The sequence below is a fragment of the Lontra canadensis genome, unplaced genomic scaffold (genome assembly GCF_010015895.1).
Source record: "Lontra canadensis isolate GAN:19392208 unplaced genomic scaffold, GSC_riverotter_1.0 scaffold100, whole genome shotgun sequence".
NCBI classification, from domain to species: Eukaryota; Metazoa; Chordata; class Mammalia; order Carnivora; family Mustelidae; genus Lontra; species Lontra canadensis.
Genome location: NW_022631094.1, coordinates 2,974,976 through 2,990,321, shown reverse-complemented (window position 1 = coordinate 2,990,321; position 15,346 = coordinate 2,974,976). Strand labels below are relative to the sequence as shown.

Genomic DNA, 15,346 nt, shown 5'->3' with positions numbered 1-15,346 from the left:
CTCGTAGCCGCAGGGTGCACAGTCTCTTAAGAGAGCTTGCAGCCCTGACCACATGACTGCCTCTGGCCGCTGGATGGGCTTCCAAAGCCCTGACTCCCTCTGTGAACCTACCCTTCAGCCTCATGGAGAGGCATCTCCTACTCGCCTAGCCTCCCGAGTAGGATTGTTCTAGGCTCACCCCTTTTATATCCCAGTGATACATGGTTCTTCTCAATCCCAGTCATGGTTCCCTGCTTGCCAGCCCTGTCCTGACTGCAGTCCAGAGGGATGGTTCCTGCTCGCCTGGGAAGCCTAGCAAACTTCACCATCCAGTGGGCTGCAATCACACCACCAATGAGATCTGAATCCCAGACATGGGGGTGCAGGGAGGCCTTCTAAGTGTGTTTCTTTTTTGGGTACTCTCAGCCCTAGAGTGTTCTTTAAAGTTGTATGTACCCGTTTATACTTAATCCCTTTGGACCATGACTGATACAGAAAGTAATATGAAAGTTTATAATCAGAATATTTAGAACTGGGCAACTGAATGGCTCAGTCCTTAAGCGTCTGCCACCGGCTCAGGTCATGATCCCAGGGTCCCGGGATCGAGCCCCGCATTGGGCTCCTTGCTCAGAGATGCTTCTCCCTCTCTGCCTGCTGCTCCCACCCCCCTGCTGTGCTCTCTCTCCTCTCTGTCAGATAAATAAATAAAATCTTTAAAAAAAAAAAAAAAAAAGAACTTCAGCCCTTTTCCCCTCACTTGGCTACCTGAATGCTAGCCACCAGGCTTATGGTCCCCATCCAGAAGATAAGATTCTTCTGTGAAAAATTTGACAGCTGATACTGGGGATACCCAAGGAAGCAGTTTTAGAAATGTCAGTCAACAAATCCTACTTATATGAAGCAATTGCTTCCATTCAGCTTCTTTGTGTCCCCATCTTAAATATGTGCAGACGACCATGGATCATCAGCATTCGAGGAAAGCCTTTAAAGTGAAAGAATAAAAAAATTTTTTTTAAATAATAGGGAGAGAAGTGGGTCTATGAAGGGAGAAGAGAACATTTTAAAGAGCTACCACTAATATTCTCAGGTTTTGAAATAGTAAAAAACGTTTATCTCCACTAAAAATTGAATAAAAAGGGGCACCTGGGTGGCTCAGTGGGTTAAGCCTCTGCCTTCAGTTTAGGTCATCTCAGGGTCCTGGGATTGAGCCCCACATCAGGCTTTCTGCTCGGCAGGGAGCCTGCTTCCCCGCCCCCCTCTGCCTGCCTCTCTGCCTACTTGTGATTCTCTCTCTCTCTGTGTCAAATAAATATATAAAATCTTAAAACAAAACAAAACAAAAAACCAAGGGACCATAAGAAAGAAATAGTCAGAAAACAAAAAGTCTTACCTTACTGAGAGGAAGAGGGTTAGGGTGTGTGTGTGTGTGTGTGTGTGTGTGTGTGTGTGTGGTGATGAAGAGGGTTCATGCCTCATCTTCCATAGTAACAATTGATAATGCTTAACCATGAATTGAATTATCAAGAAGCAAGGATTTGGAGATGAAAAAAATGAAGGTGGCTGCTTCTGGAGAGTGGAAAACAAGAAAGGTGGGGCAGGGATCACTTTTTAGTTTTATTTTGATTTGGGGGTGGGGGAACTACTGCTTTTTGAAACAAGTTTTCTAGAGCATGTTTGACTTTTCAGGGCTCAGCTTGGTATTCTGAGTGGCTTAACCACTCAGAACCAGAATTCTGACCTAAGAGAATTTAATTTGTTCATTTGTAGAACAATGAGTTGTCATTTGAAAACCTCAAAGGTGACTCTTCCATCTCTTATTGCTCTAACATTCTTTGATCCCAAGTAACTTTTTCTAGACTTATGAATATGACATCGGGTGCCTGCTTCAGCAGAACATATACTAAAAATTGGAACAATACACAGAAGATTAACATGACCCCCTGCACAGAGATTACATGCAAATTCATGAAGCATTCCATATTTTTAAGATGTTTCTGAGTTCAAATAAATATATTATATATACAAATATAAATAGATATATACATATCTCACATGTGAAGGGTTTATTTCAAATTAAGCCTTCATAATCATGGACTATATCTACAAAAACAAATCCACAAGTTCTCTCAAATGGAAGTAAACATTTATTGAAAGTACTTCCTTATTAAATAAATGCTTCCAAATTTTAAAAATTTAGAAGTTTTTTTTTTATTGTAAAACATACATAAAATTTACCATTTAAATCATTTTTAGGTGTACGATTCAGCGGTGTTGGAAGAGAAGTGCTTTTTAAAGAAAATGTATGTAAAAATTAGCTCAGGATTGGAATTGTGTCATGTTCTATACCAAAATATTTATTTAGTGTTGCTCATTTTATGTTAGCTTCATAAAATAAAGTTAACATTATAAACTTTCAAATGTTTCCACTGTAGGTAAGATTAGATGACAACTATTTAAAATATTCAAGAAATTAATTCATTTTTTTCACCCACTTAACAGTTGGGAGCCATTTGAAAAAAAAAAAAAAGTAATGTAACTAAATCTAAGCAATCCCAAATAAATGCCCATTGTTTCTTGAGAGAGAGAGAGACAAGACATCACCAGTATGAGCTACAGAAAACACCCACATTAACATCTTGGATATATTATTTTCTCGCTGAATAAAAAGTTAGCCACACAGCTTTTCTATACAATAACTGGAATTGTGCACAGTCCCTCTCCACACTGCTCTGAAAATGAACTTTTGTTTTATGCAGATGTAGGCGAATTAGAATGAACAAAAGGCACACATTTGAAGGCTGAGAACATTCAACTGAAAAGGAAAAATGGAATTTTCTTCCATAAGACATAACTGGTTTGCAGACTGATGTGCAGTGGGCAGGTTAGAAGGTTCCAGCTGTCCTGTCTTTAAAAGTGGCACCCCATCAGCAAGTATTTTCTAACTGCTCCTGCCAAGGTTGATGACAAGGCCTATCTGAAAGAAAAAACAGGAAAAAATGGAACCTCCTTCTGGTCTCTCTGGCCCAGTATTAGTGTCAAGGACCAACATCTTCCCACGGCCACTATCGCAATAGCTCGCTCATGTTAAGGTCTGAGCCACAGAGAATGGGGCCCACAAGGAGCTAATGGGGCTGGGAAAGTGCTGCAGACCTTTTCACAGAACATTTATGGGAGAGGAAGCCTGTGTAACCCTTCTTAAGAAGACTGATGGAACGATACTGGGTTGTTAGGAAAGTTGAGGCCAGATCGCTGAGCCTGGACACAGAGGCAACCACGAGCCCTTCCTGCCCCATCCACCCCACACAGTCTCCAAAAGGCTAAGTTCACTCTGACACCCAACAATAACTCCACTGAGACTATGAAGTGAGGAAAGAAACTGCACTATCTTACATGGTCACCGTTGTTGGTCACATTCCAGAATGATCGCACCTCTGCTCTGTCCAATTCCTGCTTGCTTCTTCATGCTTCTTCATTCAACCCTTAAACACAGATGCCCCCATTGCTTTTCTGGCAAAGCATGGTTTCTGACATGTGCTTTCATGATTCTAATGCAATCATCATCCATATGCTGATAAATCCAAAATCTCCCTCTCTAACCCTGATCTTTGTCTTGAATTTTAACTCCTATATCCAACAGCATGCAGACCTTATCCAGTGGAAGACCTCCCAGGCACTAAAAAACCCTCATACGTTATGTGTGTAAATAAACTGCCTAATCTTTTGACTTGAAATCTCTGGGGACAACTGTTTCATGGAATTTTGAGTTTTACCAAACTTAGAAAAGGTAATACATAGTACAAAAATATCACCACCAGTGAGGTCTAGGCCGGTGCCTTAGAATCAGTTTTTTTCTTCAGCAAAATGTACCACTGTTTCCATTAAGTGGAATATATAAAAGCTAAAATAGTCTTATGTCAGCTGAGGTTACATTTTGTTATCAAATGAGTTTGCACCAAATTGACAAGAAACTTAAGAGCTTCGTAGATGTTGGAATTGTGAATGAGTGATTATTGAATTTTATATGTCACACATATGACATTGAAGGGCAATTATCCCTAATATACACAGAGCTCTTAGAAATTAATAAGAAAAAGAGAGATGAAACCCAGAAGGAAATTGGACCAAGGACATGAATAGATCATTTAAAGATAGCATTTTTTAAAATGTTCAACCATACTAATTGCAAGTTGCAAAGATATGCAACTTGAAATTGTGAGATATTTCCTGCTTCTCAGATAAGGAGGAATAAATAATAATTTAGCAGAAGTATGGAGAAATATGCATTCGCATATACTATAAGTGAGTTAATATTTGTAAAGACCTTAGAACAGTTGCCTAGCACATAGTAAACTTCACGTAAGTTCTTGTTAAATAAATATTGGTAGACATTTTTATTGGTAAAAACTCAGGGGAAGACCACTTACCAACAATCGATATTAAAATTTCAAATGTGTATATTTTAATGATATCCAGCCCTCCAATTCTAAGAATTACACCATAATACTCAAAGTTATATTATATAGAAAGATGTTTGTTGAATTACTGTAATCATGAAATTTGGAAACATCACTGCCATCTTTGGTGGTTTGTTTCTCCTCAAGCTGGTAGGAAGGTGACCACGGCAGACCCAGGCAACACATCCAGACACATAAACATCCAGGGGAAGAAGAGAATGGCTTTCTGGGGCTCACTTCTAGGACTAGAAAAACTTTTCCTGGAAGATTCCCAGTAGACTTCTCTGTTCTCACTGGACATTTCTGGGGTCCAGGAAACCTTCCCATACCAATCCCCAGCAAAGGGAATGACATTACTCCAGGTCAGTGGTTCTCAAACATTTTTTATCTTGGGACCAACTCAGGTACTTAAAAATTAAGCATTTCAAAGGGTTTTTATTATTATGGGTTGTATCTATTACTAAAATTTCTAAATAATTATTAATTTAAAAACAACAATAAACCCACTGAATGTTAACATAAGTTAACATAGCTATATTTTCCAAAGCAAAAGCATTTTTAAAATAAAAAGTGTGTGTATTTAAGGTGTACAGCATGGTGATTTGATATACACGTAAGTGCTTACTACAATCACACTCATTACTAGTCCTCACATAGTTACCGTGTGTGCGATGAGAGCACCTGGAACCTGTTTTCTCAACAAATTTCCAGTATTCAATACAGTATTTTCAACTGTAGTCATGTTGTACGTTAGATCTAGACTTACTCATCCTATATAACTGCAACTTTGTACCCTTTGGCCAACATCTCCCCATTTCCCCCACTCTAGCCCCTGGAAACCACCTTTCGATTCTCTGCTTCTATGTATTTGACTTTTTTTAAGAGTCAACATAGAAGTGAGATCATGCAGTTTTTTGTCTGACTTATTTCACTTTGCATAATGTGCTCCAGGTTCATCCATGTTGTCACAAATGGCAAAGTTTCCTTTTTTTTTTTTTTTTTTTAAGGCTGGAGAATCTTCCATTGAATGTACATACCACAATTTCTTTATCAATTCATCCGTTGACAAAAACTTAGGTTGATTCCATGTCTTGGCTCTTGTGAATAATGCTGCAGTGAACAGGGGATTGCACATATCTCTTCAAGATACTGATTTCATTTTTGGGGGTGTTATATCCAGAAGAGGAATTGCTGGATCATATGGAAGTTCTGTCGTTAGCCGTAGCAAAAGCACTGAATGAGAACAGTGGCCTTGCTTTCCATTTTTGCAAATACCTTACTATTTGGCTTAGTGTTAAGACAGCTGGATTCTCATACATGCTTTTGCATTCATTCAATCTGTTGGAATCTGTTGGTAGAAGTATTTAAAAAAAAAAATCCAGCCTCATTCAGATATGTAGCCAGAAAAGGGAGAAACTCACAGACCCCTGAAAAGGGTCTCAGAAACCCCAGGTCTCTGGCTGCATATTAGGAACCGCTCTGCCTTATCACCAAAGGAGGGGCTGGGTCATTTTCTCCTAGAGCTTCCAGCTGTTAGGAGAGGGAGTGGAAACGTACACTAAGTGGTAATCTGCTAGGAAGGAGAGAGGAGAAAGCAGATACCGTCAGGAAGAAGGAGGGGTACTGATGGGACAACCAGTCATGCCCCTCTACAAACTTTTATTGAGAACACATCTAGAATTGGGGTAAATTATACCTAACATAAAATTTTCCATTTTAACCATTTTTAAGCGTATGGCCCTCTTCTCCAACCTCATCTCTGACACTCTCCCCTTGCTCACAACCCTCCAGCATATGAACCTTTCTGTTTTTCAAATATGCCAAGAGGTTCCATATCTCAGCCTTCGCACAGCCTCTTCCCTCTGCCTGAAAACCCCTGGAAACCCCTATCCTTCCCAAGGCTGGCTCTCTCCCCTCACTCAGGTCTTGCTTAAATGCAGGTGTTTCCTGAGTGCTGCTCCCAATCATTATCATATCTTGTTCTGAACTTTTCACAAATACTTCTTGAGCACCTACTACATGACAGGCTCTATTCTAACTGCTGGGGATAGAGTGGTGAAAAATACGCTAAAATCCTTACTTCTGGAGTGCCTGGGTGGCTCAGTCAGTTAAGTGTCCAACTCTTCATTTCAGCTTAGGTCATGATCTCAGGATCATGGGATCAAGCCCCATGTAAGGCTTGCACTCAGCTCAGGCTCTGCTTGAGACTCTCTCTCCCTCTCCTGCCCCCTACTCCTCCCCCCACCCATGCTATCTCTCTCTCTCTCTCTCACACACACACACACACTCAAATAAATAAAATCTTTTAAAAAATCCTTACTCCTACGAGGCTTATATTCTGGTGACTGTTTCCAAAGCACTAATCACTACAGCAATTACCTTGTTCATTTTTTTCAGTGTTTATTTCATCAGCTGGTCATTTCAGCATCATTTATAAATCGAAAGTTGGAAACAACCAAAATGCCTGATGATGGGAACTGGTTTAAAAAGTTATATCCTTATAATATAAAGTCGTATGTCTGTTTCGAAGAATGAGTAGGCCTATATATACTGCCATGAAAAGATGACCAAGATATACTTGTATCAGACACACCAACATATGCCTTCCCAGCTCCCTTGGCTCCAGCCGCCTGTCAGACCTCAGCTTCCTGTTCTACCTCAGTGTGTAGTTCCACCAGCAGGGCCCAACATAGTCCTGCACCTAGAACAGTAAGGCTCTCTCTTGCTGCCACTACGTGAACAGGAAAACCACATGCCCAGAGTTTCCACATGCTCCTGCTCCTTCTGGACTCAGATGAGGCCACATGGCAGAGTATTGGGTTCTGACATCCCAAATGGCCACACAAGAGGACAGGCGATGCAACTTTGAAGTGTGAAGGTTAACACCCCATGGGGAATGTTTGCCCTACGGAGTATTTCTAAAAGCTTTTCTTGACATGGTTTACAACTATCCGTATTTCTCATGTTCAAAATTAAAAATGAGAAAACTTCGAAGTATTTGTCAATTGATTTTAGACATCAATAAAAACTCATTCATTATATGCAAACACAAATCGCATATTTTATACAAAAACAAATATCTTTTCCAGACAAAAAAAATAAGCAAGAAGAGTGGTATTGCTTTACACATTGGCAGGTCTCTTTAAAACCTGGCTTAACAGAAAGCTCAATTCTCCTAACTGCTTCTGCATTCAATTTATTGCAGCATCTTGTTTTGGTTTAACTTTAGGAAGCTAATCTGCTTCATACAGAGTGTAGTTGGAAAAGGTAGACACAGCATTTTCAGATAACTGGATGTTCTTCTTTGATACTACACCAAAACTTGACAAGTATTAGTTTCTGAAAGGTTAGCTGCAGTGTGGAATCTGAAACCATATCAATGAGCTCTTTGTCCTCTGTTATGTTAAAATCCATTGTTCAGGGGCACCTGGATGGCTCAGTTGTTAAGCATCTGCCTTTGACTCAGGTCATGATCCCAGGATCCTGGGATCAAGCCCCTCATCAGGCTCCCTGCTCGGCGGGAAACCTGCTTCTCCCTCTCCCGCTTCCTCCTGCTTGTGTTCCCTCTCTCACTGTGTCTCTCTCTGTCAAATAAATAAACAAAATCTTAAAAAAAATGCACTGTTCATTTGTACTTTGGATGGATATTTCACCCATGTGTAATATTGATCTTGCAGACGCCTGAAAAAGTCTTAGTGATTCTCAAAAGCCCATGGACCACAATTTTGGAAGTGATGATTTATTTATTTACATGTTTATAGTTTGCTCCTCCCAACCGTCCCCTCCAGAAACTAAGCTTCATAGGAGGAGGAACATTGTTCCTCTTGTATCTCTTGCACCTGGAACAGGGTCTAGCTCATTGAAGGTTCTCAATAATCACTGGCTCAATGAATGCACTTCAGTGATTCTGTAAGAGAGGCATCCCATAAAGTTATCTTCTCATTTCATGGGAGTGGTTCATGGATCTATATGACCTTGAGACTACATTAAATTATTTTCCCAGGATTTAAAAAGTTGATGTCCTAAAGATAAATTAATTTAAAATTAACTAGTGTTGTTTTCAAGTTTTTACTTAAATTCTAGTTAGTTAACATATAGTGTAATATTGGCTTCAGGAATAGAATTTTGTGATTCATCACTTATATACAACACCCAGTACTCACCACAACAAGAGCCCTCCTTAATACCCATCACCCATTCAGCCCATCACCTACCCGCCTCCTGCCATCAACCCTCAGTTTGTTCTCTATCATTAAGAATCTCTTATGGTTTACTTCTCTCTTTTTTTCTCTTCCCATATAGTCATCAGTTTGTTTGTTTGTTTTCAAAAATTTCACATATTTTACTTGAATAAAATCATTTGGTATTTTTCTTTCTCTGACTGACTTATTTCACTTAGTGTAATACATTCTAGTTCTATCCACATCATTGCAAATGGCAAGATTTCATTCTTTTTGATGGCTGAGTAATACCCCTTTGTGTGTGTGTGTGTGTGTGTGTGTGTGTGTGTGTGTGTTTACTGCACATTCTTTATCCATTCATCAGTCAATGGACATTTGGACTTTTCCCATAATTTGGCTATAGTTGGTAATGTTGCTATAAATATCGGGGTGCATGTGCCCCTTCAAATCAGTATTTTTGTATCCTTTGGATAAATACCTATGGTGCAATTGCTATATCATGGGGTGGTTCTACTTTTAAACTTTTGAGGAACCATACTGCTTTCCACAGTGGCCTCACTAGTTTGCATTCCCACCAACATTGTAAGAGATTCCCCTTTTTCCTCATGCTTGCCAACATCTGTTGCTTCTTGTATAAAACTAATTAGCTTTAAAACTCACAAATTTTGCCATTAAGAAACAGATTGTGACTTTCTATAATAAATATTTATTTCTATAAACATTAAATAAAAAACACTATAATACAATGCCAACCACCCTTTATGAAATATGTGTACAAAATTCTACATGTGAGAGATAGGTCTACCTAACCAAAGCTTTATGAAGCAATTCTTCTTTCTTTAAGGGTATTATGGAGAAAGAAGAGTAAATGAGATTAGGCCAAAAGAATGTTGTAAGAAAAAAAGATGAAACCAAAATAATAATAAGGAAAAATTGTATGTCATCTCTCAAGAATATCCAAAATATTCATGTATGCTTGTATGTGTTTTCTGTCTACTTCTAAAACAACCCAAAGAATCTACATAATAAAATTTGGCTTCATGAAGTAGTCTAGACACTTGCTACTTGAAGCACGGGCTTGTATCAGCAGCTCTGATATTTCCTGGAAGTTAGAAATGAAAAGTTTCAGGCCCCACCAGACCCACCACACAGATATTTTCCAAATATAGCCTCTACAATATGTTCCATTCCACATTTTGTGAAGTTGACCCTTCTCCCATCAAATGGTGGGGACAATGTCTCTTCCCTAAAATTTGGGAAGACCTTTACAACTGCCTCTACCAGTAGATTATGGTAGAAATGACACTATGTGACTTCTGAGGTGATGTCATAAAAATGCCATGCACTTTCACCTTGCTTTGTTGGGACACTTGGTGAAACCCAGCTACCATGCTGTAAGGAAGCCACGCTCTATTTGGAAGGGATACATATGAGCTTTCTGGTCAAGAGACCCATCTAGGATCTCAGTCAACAGCCAGCATCAACCATCAGACTCTGATGGTTTCAGCTCCCAGCCATTAAGTTACCCTCAGAATCCAACCATCTAAGCAGGTATGGAGACAAACTATCCTTACCAGGCCCTGCTCAAATTGCAGCTTTGTGGGCAAAATAAATGAGTAATCATTCAATGGCTGTTTTAAACCCTAAATTTGGGATGCTCTGCCGTGCAACAGATAACCAGAATACCCACTGAATCATTTTAACAACACCCCTCAATAATTCATATGCATACTGAGGTGCCTGGATGGCTCAGTCAGCTAAGCTTATGTGACTCTTGGTTTCAGCTCAGGTCATGATCTCATGGGTCAAGATCGAGCCCTGCATCAGGCTCTGCACTCAGCATGGAATTTGCTTGAGGATGCTCTTCCTTTGCCCCTCCCCCACTTGCACATGCATACATTCTCTCTTCTAGATAAATAAATCTTAAAAAGAATAATTCATATGCATATTAAAATGTGAGAAGTATTGATTTAAAGCAAAATTGTGTAACATGTAATTTTTCCTACTGCTTTTAACAACACCGATTACAAATTATGAAAAACTGCATACTGAGCTAAAATTGTGTTTAAAGTAATTGTTCCCAGAAAGCTAGGTAATTGTTCTCTGTTAATGGGCCATATTGTCTAGGTGTTAGAACTTGTCCAAATCTTGGGTCTGACTCACAGCTGCAGGGTATTTTCTCCACAAGAGATAGAGAAACGGACTAAATAATTGAGGCAAATCAAAGGATTTCTGGAAACCAGCACTCCCGAAATGTAAAGATGAGGACTAAGGATGTGTGACTAATACCTAGCAAACTTACTCATGCCAAGGGCAGCAATCATTTTAATAGCAGATGACATAAGGAAAACTTTTGAAAACAGATGGTGTCATGCTACCAAAATTAAATGTAGATGAACATATGCAGATGTTTGCTATTGTTAAAGTATAACAACAAAGCTGTAATTCATAGCATTCTCCTGGGGTCAGCTTTTAAAAGTGTATTAGCTAAAAGTCTATGGTTTCATAATGCAATCAACATATAGGGTATAGGTTTTGTTTCTGTTCATCTATGAGGTTAATTATCGGTATGTCTAAGGTGTTTGTTTAGCGAAGTTTAAACATTTCATTCATTCATAGTGTTCTAAATTTTAAGTCTATGCAAATCACAAAGATCAGTGAATAATAATCATCTGTTGTCACATGTCAAATAATTGGATATTTGGGAACATGTAAAATTTTTAAATTAGTTTTTCCAGTTTCCAACCAGATATTTGGCATTCTGTGACCAGAGCCAGGTCATTTAGCATTTCCTCTTAACCCGGTCAAACTCATCTGTGTTTAGACTATTCCTATAAAGAACAGCCCTTTGCATTAAGTGAGGTTTGCTTGGTTCACTTTCCAGTTATGAAAAACAATGTATAAGTAAGGGTTCTTGGTTGCAAGCAACAGAAACATATTCTGGCTAATGTAAGCAAAAAAGGGATTTATTGAAAGACTAATAGGGGCTCAATGAGCACACTAAGAGGAGGAGTTCCTGACTTGGGAAAGGGGCAGGGGTCAAAGACTTCCAAGACTGGCAGTGCTACCACCACACTAAGACTGTTCTCCAAAAGATCTCCCATTCTTGTCACACGGCATCCTAGGTCAAAGTCCTCCTGGCTTCCGTAAGTGCCAGGTGGGTGAGCTAAAACTTGCCCTCCCGTCAGGATTCCTCACGGAGGGAGATTCTTTCCCACAAGAAAACTGGGATATTATAAGAAGTGGGATGATGCTGGGCATCCAAAATCGTATATATGTCTGCTATAAATATATAGGGCTTGTTTAAATTATAAAATGATGCATGTTCATCATGTAAAATACATAGTATTGTCTTTCTACAATTTTTCCGAAATTGGAATTGTTATTGAATGTACTATTTATAACCAACTTTTTTTCTCCCAACATGTTGTGATCATTTTCCAATGTCATACAATTATTCATCTGCTTTTCAATTTTGGTTTTCTTTCTTTTTTCTCTTTTTAATCTGTATTTTAAAAATTTAAATTCATTTAATTAACATATAATGTATTCTTTGTTTCAGAGTTACAGGTCTGTGATTCATCCATCTTATATAATACTCAGTGCTCATTACAACATATACCCTCCCTAATGTCCATCACCCAGTTACCCCAACCCTCCACCCCATCCCCTCTAGCAACCCTCAGTTTGTTTCCCAGGATTAAGAATCTTTTACAGTTTGTCTCCCTCTCAATTTTGGTTTTCAATATTTGTATTGTATGTCTTCTCTGCTTATATTTTAATCACTTAGGTAAATTTTTTTTGAGATTTTATTAACTTATTTGTCAGAGATGGTGCACAAGCAAGGGGAGCAGCAAAGGCAGAAGGAGAAGCAGGCTCCCCACTGAGCAAGGTACCCAATGCAGGACTTGATCCCAGGACCCCAGGATCATGACCTGAGCCAAAGACAGACGCTTAACCAATTGAGCCACCCAGGCGTCCCTCAGAGGTGGTTTCTATTTTACCTTTTACCATTGTAAATAATGCTGCACTGAGCATATACTTCTTTTTTTTCTCTCTCTCTCTTTTGCTGAAGTAGATTGAAGGCTTACCATGTATCAGGGGCTATGCTAAGTGTTTCATGTGCGTTTTCTCATTGACTCCCCACAGTGCCCTGTGTGGTGTTGGGGCCGATTCCACGTTAAAACCTGTTAAACCCCTAGGGCCTGCCTGGGCCTACTTAGCCATAGTGACTCCACGTTGCCTAGGTAGCCATTTTGTTGTTTAATAAATGCCTCAGCAGTTACTGATACCAGTTCCAGGTAACCGTTACTAAAACACATACCTAAAACGAGGCCATTTTGTTTTTTAATAAACACCTCAGCAGTTACTAGTATCGGTTCCGGGTAACCGTTACTAAAACACACAGGTAAGAGACATCCAATCAGCCAAAGCCACATACGTAGAGGTCTGCAGTTGTGTCCTATAAAACTAGCCTGTAAGACCAAAGGGGGGTCGCTGTCTTCGGAGGCGGCCCTGGCCGGTCAGTCTGACTTCTAATGCTTGGCATAGAATAAAACTTTACATAACTTTCACTTTGTCTCAGCCTCGTGCCCCTGGCGGGTATGCTTGGTGTAGAATAAGGCTTTGCATAACTTTCACTTTGTCTCAGTCTCATTCCTTTGATAACAGACCCAACAGTGGTAAATCCTATCATTATCACCATTTTACAGAGGAGGAACATGTTGCTTGAAAGTTATAAAAAACTTGCCCAAGATGGCACAGCGACGGATAGTCACTAATTAACCTGACGGTCACAGCTAGCAGATGATGGAACAAGCCTGTAAACCTACTGCTCAGCCTCTGAACCTCTTAACTTTCCTCTTATGTAGAAATTGTTGGGTAATCCATAAATATTTCCTTATGATAATAAATAAAGAGAAGTGGAATTGAAGGAGTAAAGGCTTTTGATAGTACTGTCAGCTGCTCTCCTGAGGGCACCAATTCATACAGCCCCCAGAGAGAGATTAAAGGGCCTATTTTCCCACACCCTTGGGCCACACCTCTAGGTTTACCTTTATCAGAGGACCTTTGTCAATCTACCAGGTGAACAAAGATATCTTGGTTTTTAAATTTTGTGTGTGTTGTATTATATTATAATGTTAGCTTTGTTTTATGATTTTTTACTATGTGTCAGTCAAATGCACCCTCCAAGAGGGTAAAGACAGCTGTCGTCTTGTTTATTGCCTTATCCCTAGCACCACACAGGGTGCCTGGTACACAGCAGTCACTCAAAGATTTTTGGAGTAAAAAAATAAATGAGTGTGCCAGGCATTGAGTTCAGCCCCTTACGTGGGTTGCCTCATTTAGATCTCATGACACTCGATGTCTTAGCTAGTATTTATACTAGTAATACTTTTGCTAGTATGTCTGACCCAATAGGCACTCCTAAGGCCTTGCTTTAAACCAGTTCAGGTGCTCTAAAGTAGGACTGCCCAACTCCCTTGGTTTCTCCCCAAATGGATTCCTTGTACGATACATGAGTTGTATTTTAAGTCAAATCACTCCAAATCTCTCCAAACTTGTTGAAAATATGCCCATTCATTTTCCATGATGTAGTAAAGGAAGAAACTTAATTTTTGTAGGAGTTTTCTGATTTTTTTTTTTATTATTTAGGAAAGGTCCATTTTTGGGGTGACTGGGTGGCTCGGTTGGTTAAGCGTCTGCCTTTGGCTCAGGTCATGATCCCAGGGTCTTGGGATCAAGCCCCATATCAAGCTCCCTGCTCAGTGGGAAGTCTGCTTCTCCCTCTCCCTCTGCTTGTTCTCAAATAAATAAAATATTTTTTAAAATATATAGAAAAGATCCATCTTTAAATCTAGCTTTCTGATTCCATACTTGTGCCTTCAACACTTTCACAATTATTTTCTGCCCCTCAATAAGAAAAGTACTCTTGATCCTGCCATGGATACGTTTTGCAACCATGGAAGCACCACAGGCTTGGATGACCTGTTTTTTGGTTTTAGACAATCTCATAAGAACTTTGGCTCTCAAGGTACAAACCCCTTGAAGTTGACCTGGGCACATGCCACAGGTGGATTTAGTACTGTCCCACTTTCTTGCTATAAAGGTAAACAATTCTAATGCCAGGGGTTCAGGGCAGCCTAGTTTTGTTGGACACCGTATTGTAAAATAGCTTATGGGGTATGTCAAATGCTGGACCATTTAAATGCCTCTAGATTATCTCCAAAAGGGAAAAAGATTTATTTATAGAGGTTGGAAAGAACTCTCCATGTATTAAAAACATTAGCTCTAATCCTTTGTCATACAGTTTGCAAATACCTTCCATTATTTTTTTTTTGCCTTTTAGTTTTATTTATAGTTTTTTTAACTTGTAAATATGTTCCCTTTTTTGTAGCAAAATCTATCAGTTTTCCCCTTTATGTTCTTTCTTTGCTATTATATATAGAAGTCTTTTCTACTTTAAGTAGGTTAATACTCATACATAATAACCATTTCTTGATGGAATGATGTGGATGTAGAATAAAAACCCTGGCTTTTCAACATGAAGTCAAGATGGTGGTGCACAGAATCCCTCTAGTTCCCTGTAACAGGATTAATTGCTGGAATTAACTGGATTAACTTTGTGACTGCCCCAGGGCAATCTAAAACACCCAAGGGACTACAGATGTCAAAGTTCTTTACTCTGGGAGAGAAGATGGGAGCATCAGTTCTGTTTCTTCTCCAGATCCT

The 15,346-nt window shown here is 39.3% G+C and overlaps 1 non-coding gene and 1 pseudogene across 1 annotated transcript; one reads left to right on the top strand and one right to left on the bottom strand.

The window, feature by feature from the left end:
• Window positions 1–1,857: 1,857 nt before the first annotated feature.
• Window positions 1,858–1,964, top strand: LOC116855303. Its single transcript, XR_004380330.1, has one exon. It is a non-coding gene; the product is annotated as a U6 spliceosomal RNA (small nuclear RNA).
• Window positions 1,965–2,917: 953 nt separating this feature from the next.
• Window positions 2,918–14,818, bottom strand: LOC116855282 (annotated as a pseudogene).
• Between the last annotated feature and the right edge of the window lie 528 nt (window positions 14,819–15,346).